At 38.4% G+C, this 12714-nt stretch overlaps 1 protein-coding gene across 2 annotated transcripts in view; it reads right to left on the reverse strand.

Annotated features, from left to right (window-relative positions):
- Positions 1-12714, reverse strand: part of NXPE4 (neurexophilin and PC-esterase domain family member 4) — a 79523-nt gene that overhangs the window by 28368 nt on the left and 38441 nt on the right. The window lies entirely within an intron of this gene.

Below are 12714 nucleotides of genomic sequence, written 5' to 3' on the forward strand. Positions count from 1 at the left end.
TCATAGCATTTGAGACATGAAGTGCTTCCTTCCTGCACCTACCCTCCCCACTCCCCCCACTGAGAATGACAGAAACTCCATGCTGGTGGGTGTGACCAAGGACACAGGGCATCCCCTTTCCCTAGCTTCCAGTGGAGGGTATCTCTCCAAAAGGGCCAAGCCACCAGCATTTCTCACCTCTCCAGCTCCTTGCTGCAGAAGCTCTAGTCCAGGCAAGAATGGTTGAGAAATCAGGGACTCTCTTCCTCCTTCTAGTCTCTGCTTATAGGGAAGAAACTCTATTCCAGATGTGGTAGGCTAATAATACTGGGCCCTAATCACCCCCCACTCCAGCTTACTTGCTGGAAGAGACAAGCTGAGAAGATCTGTGTACAAAGCTAGTGTGTCCCTCTGAAGACAGTGGGCTACTGTCCCAGTCCTCAGGTCTGGAGCAATAGCAGAGGTTTTAGAAAGGCAGGATACAGAACAGAATACTCCAAAGATCTCCCCAATCGAATCGACTTTATCTGGGAAGTTCAAGCCTTAGGACACTCTCAAAAGCAGTACAGATACTGCTGGTAGGCAATTAAGATGAGGCTGGTAGTTACTTGAGAGCAATAAGCTAAACCATAGACTGACTAGTTTATCAGAGAGAGCCATGGAAAGAGGCAGCTAAGAGCCCTCTGGAGTTGAAACAAACCTCAACTTCTAATTTCAAAGATTGCCCTTGCAGAGGGGCCCACATTTAATCAGATTGGTCAAAAATAATGGAGCCATCAATCCGCAATTACTGGAGCCTAACAGCTGGGTGTTATACCAACAGATGCAGACAGCTTAACAGAGAGCACAGAATAAGAGATAGTCAAAGAGAGCCTGATAAAACCACTGTTACCTCGGGGATTGTGTGCATTCCCAGGGTTACACCTTCTAAGGAGCAACGTCAGAGACTACATACTCCAGCTTCTGCAAACAGACTTTACTAAAACAGTCCAGCCAAGTCACTAAACAAATTAACAACAATAAATAAGCAAACAACAGCAATACCCTGCTCCAGAGGGGGAGAGCAGTGTAGAGAGTTACTTCAATACGTTATTTGAAATGTTTAGTTTTCAACAAAAAATATGAGACATGCAAAGAAACAGGAAAGATTGACCTCAACACAGGGGGAAGAAAAGCAAACAACAGAAACTGCCCCAGCGAGGACCAAGGTGTCAGATCTAGTAGACAAAATCTTCAAAACAACCATTATAAATGCAGGCATACCTTGGAGATATGATAGATTCAGTTCCAGACCACGAAATAAAGTATCACAATAAAGCAAGTCAAATGAGTCCTTTGGTCCCCAAGATATAAAGATTATGTTTATACCATAGTGTAACCTATTAAGTGGGCAATAGCATTATGTTTAACAGATGTACATACCTTAGTTAAAAATACGTTATTGCTAAGAAACACTATCATCTAAGTCTTCAGTGAGTAGTAATCTTTTTGCTGGTGAAGCATCTTGCCTGGATAGATATTGACTGATCAGGGTTGCTGAAGGTGGGAATGGCTGTGACAACTTCTAAAATAAGACAACAATGAAGTTTGCCACATCGATTGACTCTTCCTTTTGTGTATGGTTTCTTTGTAGTATGCGATGCTGTTTGATAGCATTTTACCCACAGTGGAATTTCTTTCAAAATTGGAGTCAATCCTCTCAAACTTTGCTGCTGCTTTTCAACTAAGTTCATGTAATATTCTAAACCCTTTGTTGCCATTTCAACAATCTTCAAGCCTATTCATCAGCAGTGGATTCCATCTCAAGAAGCCACTTTTTTTGCTCATCCATAAGAAGCAACTCTTCATGTATGAATGTTTTGCTATTAGATTACAGCAATTCAGTCACATCTTCAGGCTCCACTTCTAATTCTAGGTCTCTTGCAATTTTCACCACATTGGCAGTGACTTCCTCCACTGAAGTCTTGAACCCCTCAAAGTCATCCATGAGAATTGGAATCAATTTCTTCTAAACTCCTGTTAATGTTGATATTTTGACTTCTTCCCACGAATCATGAATGTTTTTAATGGCAGCTCGAATGGTGAATCCTTTCCAGAGATTTTTAATTTCCTTTCCCCAGATCCATTAGAGGAATCACTATCTATGGCAGCTATAGCCTTACACAATGTATTTCTTAAACAATAAGATTTGAAAATTGAGATTACTCCTTGATCCATGTGTTGCAGAATGGGTGTTATGTTAGCAGACATGAAAACATTAATCTTGTTGTTCAGTTGCATCAGAGCTCTTGGGTGACCAGGCACATTGTCAATAAGCAGTAATATTTTGAAAGGAATCTTTTTTTTTTTTTTTTCCTGAGCAGTAGGTCTCAGACAGTGAGCTTAAAATATTCGGTAAACCATGCTGTAAATAGATGAGCTATCATCCAGACTTTGTTGTGTCATTTATAAAACACAGGCAAAGCAGACATAACAAAATTCTTAAAGACCTCAGGGTTTTTGGAATGGTAAATGAGCACTGGCTTCAGCTTAAAGTCACCAGCTGCATTAGCCCCTAACAGGAAAGTCAGCCTGTCTTTTGAAGCTAGACCTTAACTTCTCCTTTCTGGCTATGAAAGTCCTGGATGGCTTCTTCCTCCAATATAAGGCCATTTTGCCTCCACCAAAAACCTTTTGTTTAGTATAGCATCCATCGTTAATTATCTTAGCTAGATCATCTGGATAACTTGCTGCTTCACCTTGTACTTTCGTGTTATGCAGATGGCTTCTTTCTTTAAACCTTATGAACCAACCTCTTCTAACTTCAAACTTTTCTTCTATAGCTTCCTTATCTCTCTTAGCATTCATAGAATTAAAGAGAGTTAGAGCTTCTCCCCGGATTAGGCTTTGGCTTAAGGCAATGTGGTGGCTATTTGATCTTCTATCCAGACAAATAAAATGCCATATGCCATATCAGCAATAAGGCTGTTTGGCTTTCTTATCATTTGTGTGTTCATTGGAGTAGCACTTTTAATTCCCTTCAAGAACTTTCCCTTTGTATTCAGTTTGACTAACTGTGGTGCAAGAAGCCAAGCTTTTTGCCTGTCTTAGCTTTTGGCATGCCTTCCTCACTAAACTTAATCATTTCCAGCTTTTGATTTAAAATGAGAGACATAAGAATCTTCCTTTCACTTAGAAGCCACTGTAGAGTTACTCATTTGCCTAATTTCAGTATTGTTGCATCTCAGGGAATAAGGAGGCCCGAGGAGAGGAGGAGAAAATGCAGTTTGGTGGAGGAGTCAGAACACACATACTTATCAATGAAGTTCACTGTCTTAAGTGAGTGTAGTTCATTGTGCCTCAAAACAATAATAATAACATCAAAGGTCAATGATCACAGATCACCATAACAAAGATAATAATAGAAATAAGAAGAAAGTTCGAAATATTGCAGTTATCAAAATGTGACACAGAGACATGAAGTGAGCAAATACTGTTGGAAAAATGGTGCCAATAAACTTGCTTGAGGGAGGGTTGCCACAAACCCTCAATTTGTAAAAAACGCAGTATCTGCAAAATGCAATAAAGCAAAGTGCAATAAACTGAGTATGCCTGTATATTCAAAGAACTAAAGGAAATTCTACTCAAAGACATTAAAGAAAGGTATTATGATGATATCTCATCAAAGAGAGATCAATAAAGAGACACTATTTAAAAAATAAAGAAACAACTAGCAAAGTGGAAATTTTAGAGTTGAAAAGTAACTGAAAAGGAACGTTCAATAGTAGATCTGAATTGGTAAATTACTATGTTTGAAGATAAATTGATAGAGATTTATATTATGAGCAATAGAATGATAATGAGACAAATAAATAGATCCCCATAGATAATGTGGCACAACTTTAAGCACACCAACATATGCATAATGGGAGAAACACAGAAGAGGAGAGCAAAAAAAGAGTAGAAAAAATATTTGAAGAAATAGTTGTTGAAAACTTCTCAAATTCAATTAAAAAACACTAATCTACATATCCATGAAGCTCAACCAGATTCAACTAGGGTAGTATAAAGAGATCCACATTTAGATACATCAGTGAAAATGTTGAAAAACAAAGTGAAAACATGTAAATCAGAAAGATAAAAATGAAAAGAAAAAAGTGAAGGCAATTAAGAGGTACAAAACTTCAGCTGCAAAATAAACAAATCACAGGTATGCAATGTATGGTGTTGAGAATATAGTCAATAACTATCCAATATCATATGTTGACATATCATGACTAGACTTACTGCGGTGATCATTTTGAAATCTATAGAAATAAGAACTATCAAATCACTATGTTGTGCAATGGAAACTGGGTGGTAGCATCTGTCCTGACCCAGAAGCATAAATATAACTATAAGACATAGCTATCATGAATAATGATAATCTACTGTATACAACAAGTGCTAGAAGAACCATTAAAAATTCTAAAAGTAGTCAAAATATAATTAAAGGAATTAAGAACTACACTAGAAAATATTCATTTAATACAAAGAAAAGAGTAAAGAAGAAATAGAGGAACAAAAAGACATGGGACATATTGAAAACACAAAATAAAGCAACTATCTCAATGATAACATTAAATGTGAATGGATTAAACAGTCCAATCAAAAGGCAGAGATTACCAGATTGGTTAATAAGACAAGATCCAGCTATGCACTGACAAAGGAGATACACTACACTTAATGATATAAACAGACTGAAAGTAAAATGATGACAAAAGACATGTTATTCATATAGTGATCATAAGGAAGCTGGGATAGCTATACTAATATCAGACCAAATAGATTTTAAAACAAATAATGTTAAAAGAAATAAAGGGGAATATTTTCTAATGATAAAAGGGTTAATTTGTCATGGGTATATAGTAATTAGAAAAATATGTGTCTAACAATAGAGCTCCAAAACACATGAAGCAAAAACTGACAGAATTAAAGGGAGAAATAGACAATTCAACAATAATGGAAACATTTTGCAATGCATGTAAATGTCACTCACTATGCAGTACAACTAAAACTAGCGTAATATTATATGTCAATTATATTTCGATTAAAATGTATAATAAACAAAAAAACCTAATAATGGGGACTTCAATATCCCATTTCCAACAAGGTTAGAACAGCTAGGTAGAAGATTAACAAGGAAATAGAAGACTTCAACATTATAAACCAACTATGAAAGGGTAGGAAGTGAGCTAGCTTTCCTTATGCTAAAACTGTCTCCTGATTCTTTCTAAGAAATCCTGCAATTTGGTTTCTCTTCTTTACTGCTTTTATGCTAAACAATGCCCCTCCTTGCCAGCTTTTCATTTACATTCAATAGCTTTAACCAGAAAGGAGGTAATGGACTGATAATCTCAGAAGAATGAACAGACCCTCTGAAGTTCCTCTGTGATGGCAGGGAGGTTAAAAGGAATGTAGCATCCTGTAAAATGCCCTTACTGCTATCGCCTTTTTTGTTCTGTCCAGTTTTTCTATAAAAGCTCAACACCCCAACCCTGAGATGGATTCACAGTCTCTAAAGCATTAACCCGATGTGACTCCCCTTTGCCTGGCAAAGCAATAAGGCTGTTCTTTTCGGATTCTCCCAAAACTCTGCCTCCGAGTCTCAATATGTCTTTTGGGATATAGAGGCTGGTTTTGTGGCAACAACTAGACCTCACAGACATCTATAGAACGCTTCATCCAAAAACACCAGACTACGCATTCTTATCAAGTGCATGAGGAATATTTTCCAGGATAGAACACATTCTATGCCATAAAACAAACATATGTAATATATAATTATATGTATATGTAATGCAAAGTTTGTTCTCTGACCATATAGAAAGAAATCAGGAGTTGGTAATGGCAACAAACTTGGAAAGTTCACAAATATGTAAAAATTAAATAAAACACTACTGAATAATCGGTGTGTCAAAGAAGAAACCTTGAAGAAAGTTAGGAAATACTTTGAGAGGAGTGAAAATGAAGGCACAACATACCAAAACTTACAGCATGCAGCTAAAGTAGAGTTTTGAGGGATATTTATAACTTTACACACCTATATTTAAAAAGAATAAAGATCTCAATAAATAATCTTCCATCATGAGACAACGGAAGAAGAAGAGCAAAGTAAACCTAAAGCAGGAAAAAGGAAGGAATTACAAAGATCAGAAAAGAAATTAATAAAATAGGGACTAGAACGGCAATAGAGAAAATCAATGAAACCGAAAGGGGATTTCTTTGAAAAGATCAACAAAATTGACAAAGCTCTAACTGGACTAGTCAAGAAGAAAAGGGAAGTCTCAAATTACTAAAATCAGGCATCCAAGGGGAAATCACTAACGGTACTGCAGAAATTTAAAAAAAAAAAAGGAATATAAGCGAATGTTAAGAACAATTGTAAGCCAACAAATTCAATACACATGAAATAGGTACATTCCTAGAAAGACATAAACTACCAAAACTGACTAAAGAAGAAACAGAAAATCTTAATGACCTATATAACAAGTAAAGAGACTGAATTCATAATTTTTAAACTTCTTATAAAAAGAAGCCCAAACCCCCATGATTTTATTGCTGAATTCTAACATTTAAAAAAGAATTAATACCAGTTACTTACAAGCTCTTTCAAAAATGGAAGAGGGATCACTTCCCAACTCATTCTGTGAAGCCTTTATTACCCCGACACCCAAACAAGATAAAGACAGTACAAGAAGACTACAGATAAACTCTTATGAATAGAGACGCAAAAATCCTCAATAAAATATTAGCAAACCAAATCCATTAACTCATAAAAAGGATTACACAACATGACTAAGTAAGCTTTATCCCAGAAATGCAAGGTGAGTTTATTTAGCATGTGAAAATCAATGCAACTTATCGATAGAACAGAGAACAAAATCCACAAGATTATCTTGATACCAAAAAAGCATTTGACAAAATTTAACACCCTTTCATGACTGAAACAGCAACACACTAGTAGGGAACTTCTCCAATCTGATAAAGGGCATCTATTAAAAACCCACAGCTAACATCATACAGTTGGCCATGGGTTCATATACAGAGACATGGAAGGCTGCCTGTAAGGGACTTGAGTATCCATGGATTTTAGTATCTGCAGGGGTTTGGGGGAGGATCCTGAAACCAATCCCCTATGGATACTGGAGGATGACTATACTTAATTGTTTAAGACTGAAGGCTTCCCCTAAATCAGGAAAAAGTCAAGGATGCCTGCTTTCACCACAGCTATTCAGCATCTCGGTGTCTTCTGCTAACACCCATCATCACCCTCATTTTTTTGCCACCTATCAATCTTTCCCTTATAGAAGAGTTTACTATTGAGTTCATGACCCTCTTCCCCACCCCAAATCCCACTCTCGTTCTGTGTGTTTTTAACAGTCATGTGGGTGGCATCTCTGATACCTAAATCCTCATAGTTTTCTTGTCTCTCCTCAATCCAGTGACTTTCCTCTTTACATCACGTTAGAAAATCAGACTGACGGGTGTACGTTACACCTTGTCATTAGCCATCATTCCTCTGCTGCTCCACTCGGAAAACCTTTCCTTCCTGCAGCCCACTCACTTTTCCACTCTTGCTAATCTAATAAGTTATTAGATTGCTTATACCAGGGGTCATAGGCAAACTTTTCCTGTCGAGGGCCAGATGATAAATATTTCAGGCTGTTGGGTCATATGATCTTTGTCACAGAGACTCAGCTCTGCTGTTTTAGAGAAAAAGCAGTCCTAGACAATTTGTAAGCAAATGAGCATGGCTGTCTTCCAAGAAAAACTTCATTTACAAAAACAGGCCACGGATCAGATTTTGGTCCAGGGCTTTCTAAAGGGGTTCTGACACAATCTGCTTTCTTGTAGGCTGAGTTCTGAATGAGCTGAGAAATTAGAAAAGAAGAAGCCAATGGAGAGCTACCCCCCAACACCCCCCATCTCAAATTCACAGTTACTTATAAGAAAGCTGTAGTTGGAGAAGGTAGTTTATATCTGTAGGCAAGTCGCCTTTCTAATACTGAACTCCCAAATCAGAGACGCTTACTTATCCTGTCCAGTCAGCACCAGACCAAGCGAGGCCTTCTCGAACAGGAAAAAGCCGAGGAGACTGGGTACCTTCTTATGAAAACTCACTAAGGTCCATCCAAATGCATGGGAATGTCAGCAGTGGGTTCTTAATGTTCTGCCTAGAGCAAATATTCACCCCCTTCCCCCACTGTTCCCAGACTGGGTGCTAGTGTTCATAAGGTCAGGGACACCTTTCCTACAGGGCTGCTAGCAACACACATTTCCTCATGTTTCTCGAGCGTGTGCCGGGGGGAGGGGGTGTTTTCCTGGGTTAGCTCACACTTCTCTGTGAACGCATTCCAAAAGCAGGCAGGAATGGAGTTTAAACCTCAGGAGCCTTTGGATATTGCAAAAAAAAAAAAAAAAAAAAAAGATCCTGCTAAGGGGGAAAGATCCTTTGGCAGTCTTTTATCTTAAAAATGTGTACTAATGTTGCATTTGCCCAAGGGTATGTTGAAGTTTAAATTGGCAAAGTTGTCTACTTATTTCCCGATTCAATAGCTTTAATTCCACCCCCCATCACTGATAAAATTAACACTATATATATATATATACTTTATATATAGATATTTATTTATATATATATGTTTTCCTTCTTCTCCCTCCTCCATTCCTTTTTTTAATTTATGTATTTATTTTACAATACCATATTTTTAAATTGAAGTATAGTTGATGTACAATATTGTATGTTACAGGTATATAATATAGTGATTCACAATTTTTAAAGGTTATACTCCATTTATAGTTATTATAAAATATTGGCTGTATTCCCCGTGTTGTATAATACATCCTTGTAGCTTATTTTATACCTGAGAGTTTGTAACTCTTAATCGTCCATCTCCATCTTGCCCCTCCCTCTTCCCTCTCCCCACTGGTAACCACTAGCTCCTTCTCTACACCTGTGAGTCTGTTTCTTTTCTGTTATATTCACTAGTTTCTTCTATTTTTTTAGATTCCACATGTAAATAATATCTTACAGTATTTGTCTGTCTCTGACTTATTTCACTCAGCATAATGCTCTCTAAGACCATCCATGCTGTACACCAGAGAAATTAATACAACATTTTAAATAAACTGTAGTTCAATTAAAAAGCAAACAAACAGCCCATTTAAAATATGTGCAGAAGAACTGAACAGACATTCTTCCAAAAGAGGAAATGCAGATGGCCCACAGGAACACAAAAAGCTGCTCAAAAATTAACACTATAGAAAAGTGTACTGTTTACAACCTGGGACCCCCCTCCCCCGCACATGTGGCCTCCTACTCCCCACACCACTGGCTAAAATAATTTTAATTTGAGAAGCAAAAGTCAAGACTGTGTCACTTCAACCAAAAACCAGCTCCTCTTCGTGACATTGATTTCCTCTCAAATCAGTCTCAAAGCTGGGGAGCCACAACCCTGAGCCCACCTGGCCCATTCCTGGGGGCTGCAGGCCCACACAAGTCAAGGGCCGGGAGCTCTGGCCTCCGCCCAGCCCCTGACGACATCATGGCCTCAGGCCAGCTTTGTGGCCCCTCTCTGTGCCCCGGGCTCTTGGTTACATGGGGGTGGTAGCAGCGGTCCCGACTGACTCAGCAACTCTTATGAAAACAAAGTGTGTTAATTATACGTTTTGGGGGAACAAAGCATTTGTTTACTGGGCTGTTGTCTACACGGCTGTGGTAATTATGCTGTGGCTCAGACACACATCAATCAGCAAGGATTTAGGGAGCCAAGTGTCTTCATTTAGTTCCACGCAAGAGAGGAGCCTTTCAGGGTTTAGTTGAAGAATCCTGGACCCACTAGCATAACTGTCACAATCCCGTAGTACAAGGCAGTAGAGAAGAATGTGCCTTCTAAAGGGCGGGGAAGGCTCGGTGGGAGCGACGTCTCTTTTCTTTCAATACATTCTTTTAGTTATTATAGTTATTACCTACTAAATCTCTGCACCAATTCCTGCATGCTGTGACTACAGCCCTGATAGCCATACAGTTATACAGCTATGTGCCTGGGCAGATTGGTACAGATACAAGCAAATGCTACATGTACACGCATATATCATGTACATGAAATACACACGTGTGTATCTATATACGTATCTCTGTGGATGTCTCCGTGCAGAGCAATGCAAATTTGAGTATGGCTGGTGGTGACAGGCCACCTGCTGGGTAGTTGCACCGCGATCCTTTAACCACCTTTATTTATTTTATTCTTTTTTGTTATTGAGTTATAGTCAGTTTACAATGTTGTGTCAATTTCCAGTGTAGAGCACAATTTTTCAGTCATACATGAACATACATATATTCATTGTTGCCTTCTTTTTCACTGTGAGCTACCACAAGATCTTGTACCTTTAAGTGATGGTGTGACCCCCACGTCCACATAGTTTGGACTCTCTCTTACCCTGCTATGGGCGCATGTTGCAGCAGGATTCAGACCGATGGGTCCTCCTCTTATGACCTGAGATTTAATTTAAAATATCTTTGTTGGAGCGCTTAATGGATGCTGCTGGGTAGACCAAGGGAAAGAGTTGTCAAAGAAGGCACGCCAAATATTGAGAGGAACGAGTCAAATAGAATCTCAGTCATTGAGGAACTGTGGACAAGGGCTTCTGACAAGGCTCTCCTTCCTTCCAGTTTTCGAGATCCTTCTCCGGTTACAGTGGACGTGACTAATCCCACATGACAGCGACATGAGGGCATGAGTAAGGGAAGTCCACTACATACATAAGTATGTTTGGCCTCAAGCAAAGGTGACCTCGGGCTGTTATTAGATGTGTCCATTCTCTGAAGTGAACTTCCTCTTGGCTTCTTTCTCTGGCTCTGTGGAGTGAGCAGTGGGCAGGTCACCACCAGGAAGGGCTGTGTTTACAACTGGCGCGCCCTGGCCACAAACGAAATTTAAGCTTTTGATCAGTGAAGCTGATAGGGAAATTCCAGCCCCAAAATAAATGCAAAGGCTGATTTGACCAAAGAAAGTCTGGACAGCTGCTATACTGGCTAGAAAACAAGGAATATGATGGAGGAGATACTTATCCAGAGGTGCGGTACCATCCAACTCTTATTTGCAGGTTTCGCGGTGGGGCAGGAGGCAGAACCACAGACTAATCAGTTCTTTTCAAATGGTGCATTGCTACCCTTTAGGGGATAGTAAAATTATTTCATCCGAGCATGAAAAATGCTTTAAAATTGAAACAGAGCAGCACAGAGAAAAACAGAATAACTAGAGAATATCATAGTACCTTGCATGCAGTAAAGGTAAGTATTGTTTTATGAAACTCGTGTGTGTTTCGTGTTTGTGTGTGTGTGCGTGTGTGTGTGCACAACCTGAAATGAGATTTGATATGATTTTCTTACGATGGGTCCTGGGCAAAAGAAGTTTGGGAAACTGCCATAATTTAGCTCTTTGCCACATACTTTTGGGATTCTGGGTTTGCAAAACTAAAACAAAAATTCTGGCCACTCAACAATGACCTTCTTTAAAAAATACACCCTTGTGCTTGACGGCAATGTTTCTCAACTACTTTAGCATGAGGCGATTAAAAACCTGAGGTGGAGAGCAGGGATATGTCCACATCCTGGGTGGACCCCCAATTTTAAAAACAATACTCAGCACAAATCAGACTCTCCTTTAAATATGTGTTAAAATAATAAGTAATACATATGAATTCTTACTCATAAAATTGTCATTTTCTCACTATCAACTAAATAATATCTAATTTCTCCAGAAATACGGACACGTGCTAACACATTTAAGTAGTTTATCTGTTTTCATTCCCACAGCAATGACCATTCCCATGTGTAATTTTAGAGCTGTTTTTATCAAAGGTCTGTAGCACGCCATTCCCAAGGGGCTTCTAGTAATTTAGTACGTCATGTTTTTCTCAAAAACCGGTATTAACCACAGGAAATCTTTAACTATATTCTTCAAACCTAAACTAGATTTAGGATTTAATCCACATGAAATTACTTTAAAATTTTTCAGGCTGCATCTGAACGCTAAAATAATGTGAAATCTCAGCCCCGCTCCCTAAACTCCCTACCCATCCTCAGGAAGCCAGTGTTTGACACCAAATGCTTTGTACCTAGAAGTCACCCAAAACCAATTTCAAAATGTTAAAACTGGAAAAACAAAGTTTCAAATAGCCAGGAAATTCGCAGCATTCCTAGAACCACCTGGAAAACCTGGAGAAGGCCGACAGTAGTGTAAAACACATGAACAAAATAAGTCTTTCTTTGCACAAATGAACTTATTTACAAAACACTGGATGGACCTGGAGATTGTCATTCTAAGTGAAGTAAGTCAGAAAGAGAAAGAAAAATACCATACTATGTCACTTATATGTGGAATCTAAAGAAAGAAAGAAAGAAAGAAAGAAAGAAAGAAAGAAAGAAAGAAAGAAAGAAAGAAAGGGAGAAAAAAGAAAGACACTAATGAACTTATCCACAAAACAGAAACAGACTCACAGACATAGAAAAAAAACTTTGGGTACCAGGTGGGTAAAGGGGTGGGAAGGGATAAATTGGGAGTTCGAGATTTGCAGAAACTAACTACTATATATAAAATAGGTGTACAACAAGTTTTTTCTGTATAGCGCAGAGAACTATATTCAAGATCTTGTAGTAACCTATAATGAAAAAATATGAAAACAAATATAGCATGTATGTGTATGACCGAG

Source organism: Camelus dromedarius, chromosome 34 (genome assembly GCF_036321535.1).
Source record: "Camelus dromedarius isolate mCamDro1 chromosome 34, mCamDro1.pat, whole genome shotgun sequence".
NCBI lineage: Eukaryota > Metazoa > Chordata > Mammalia > Artiodactyla > Camelidae > Camelus > Camelus dromedarius.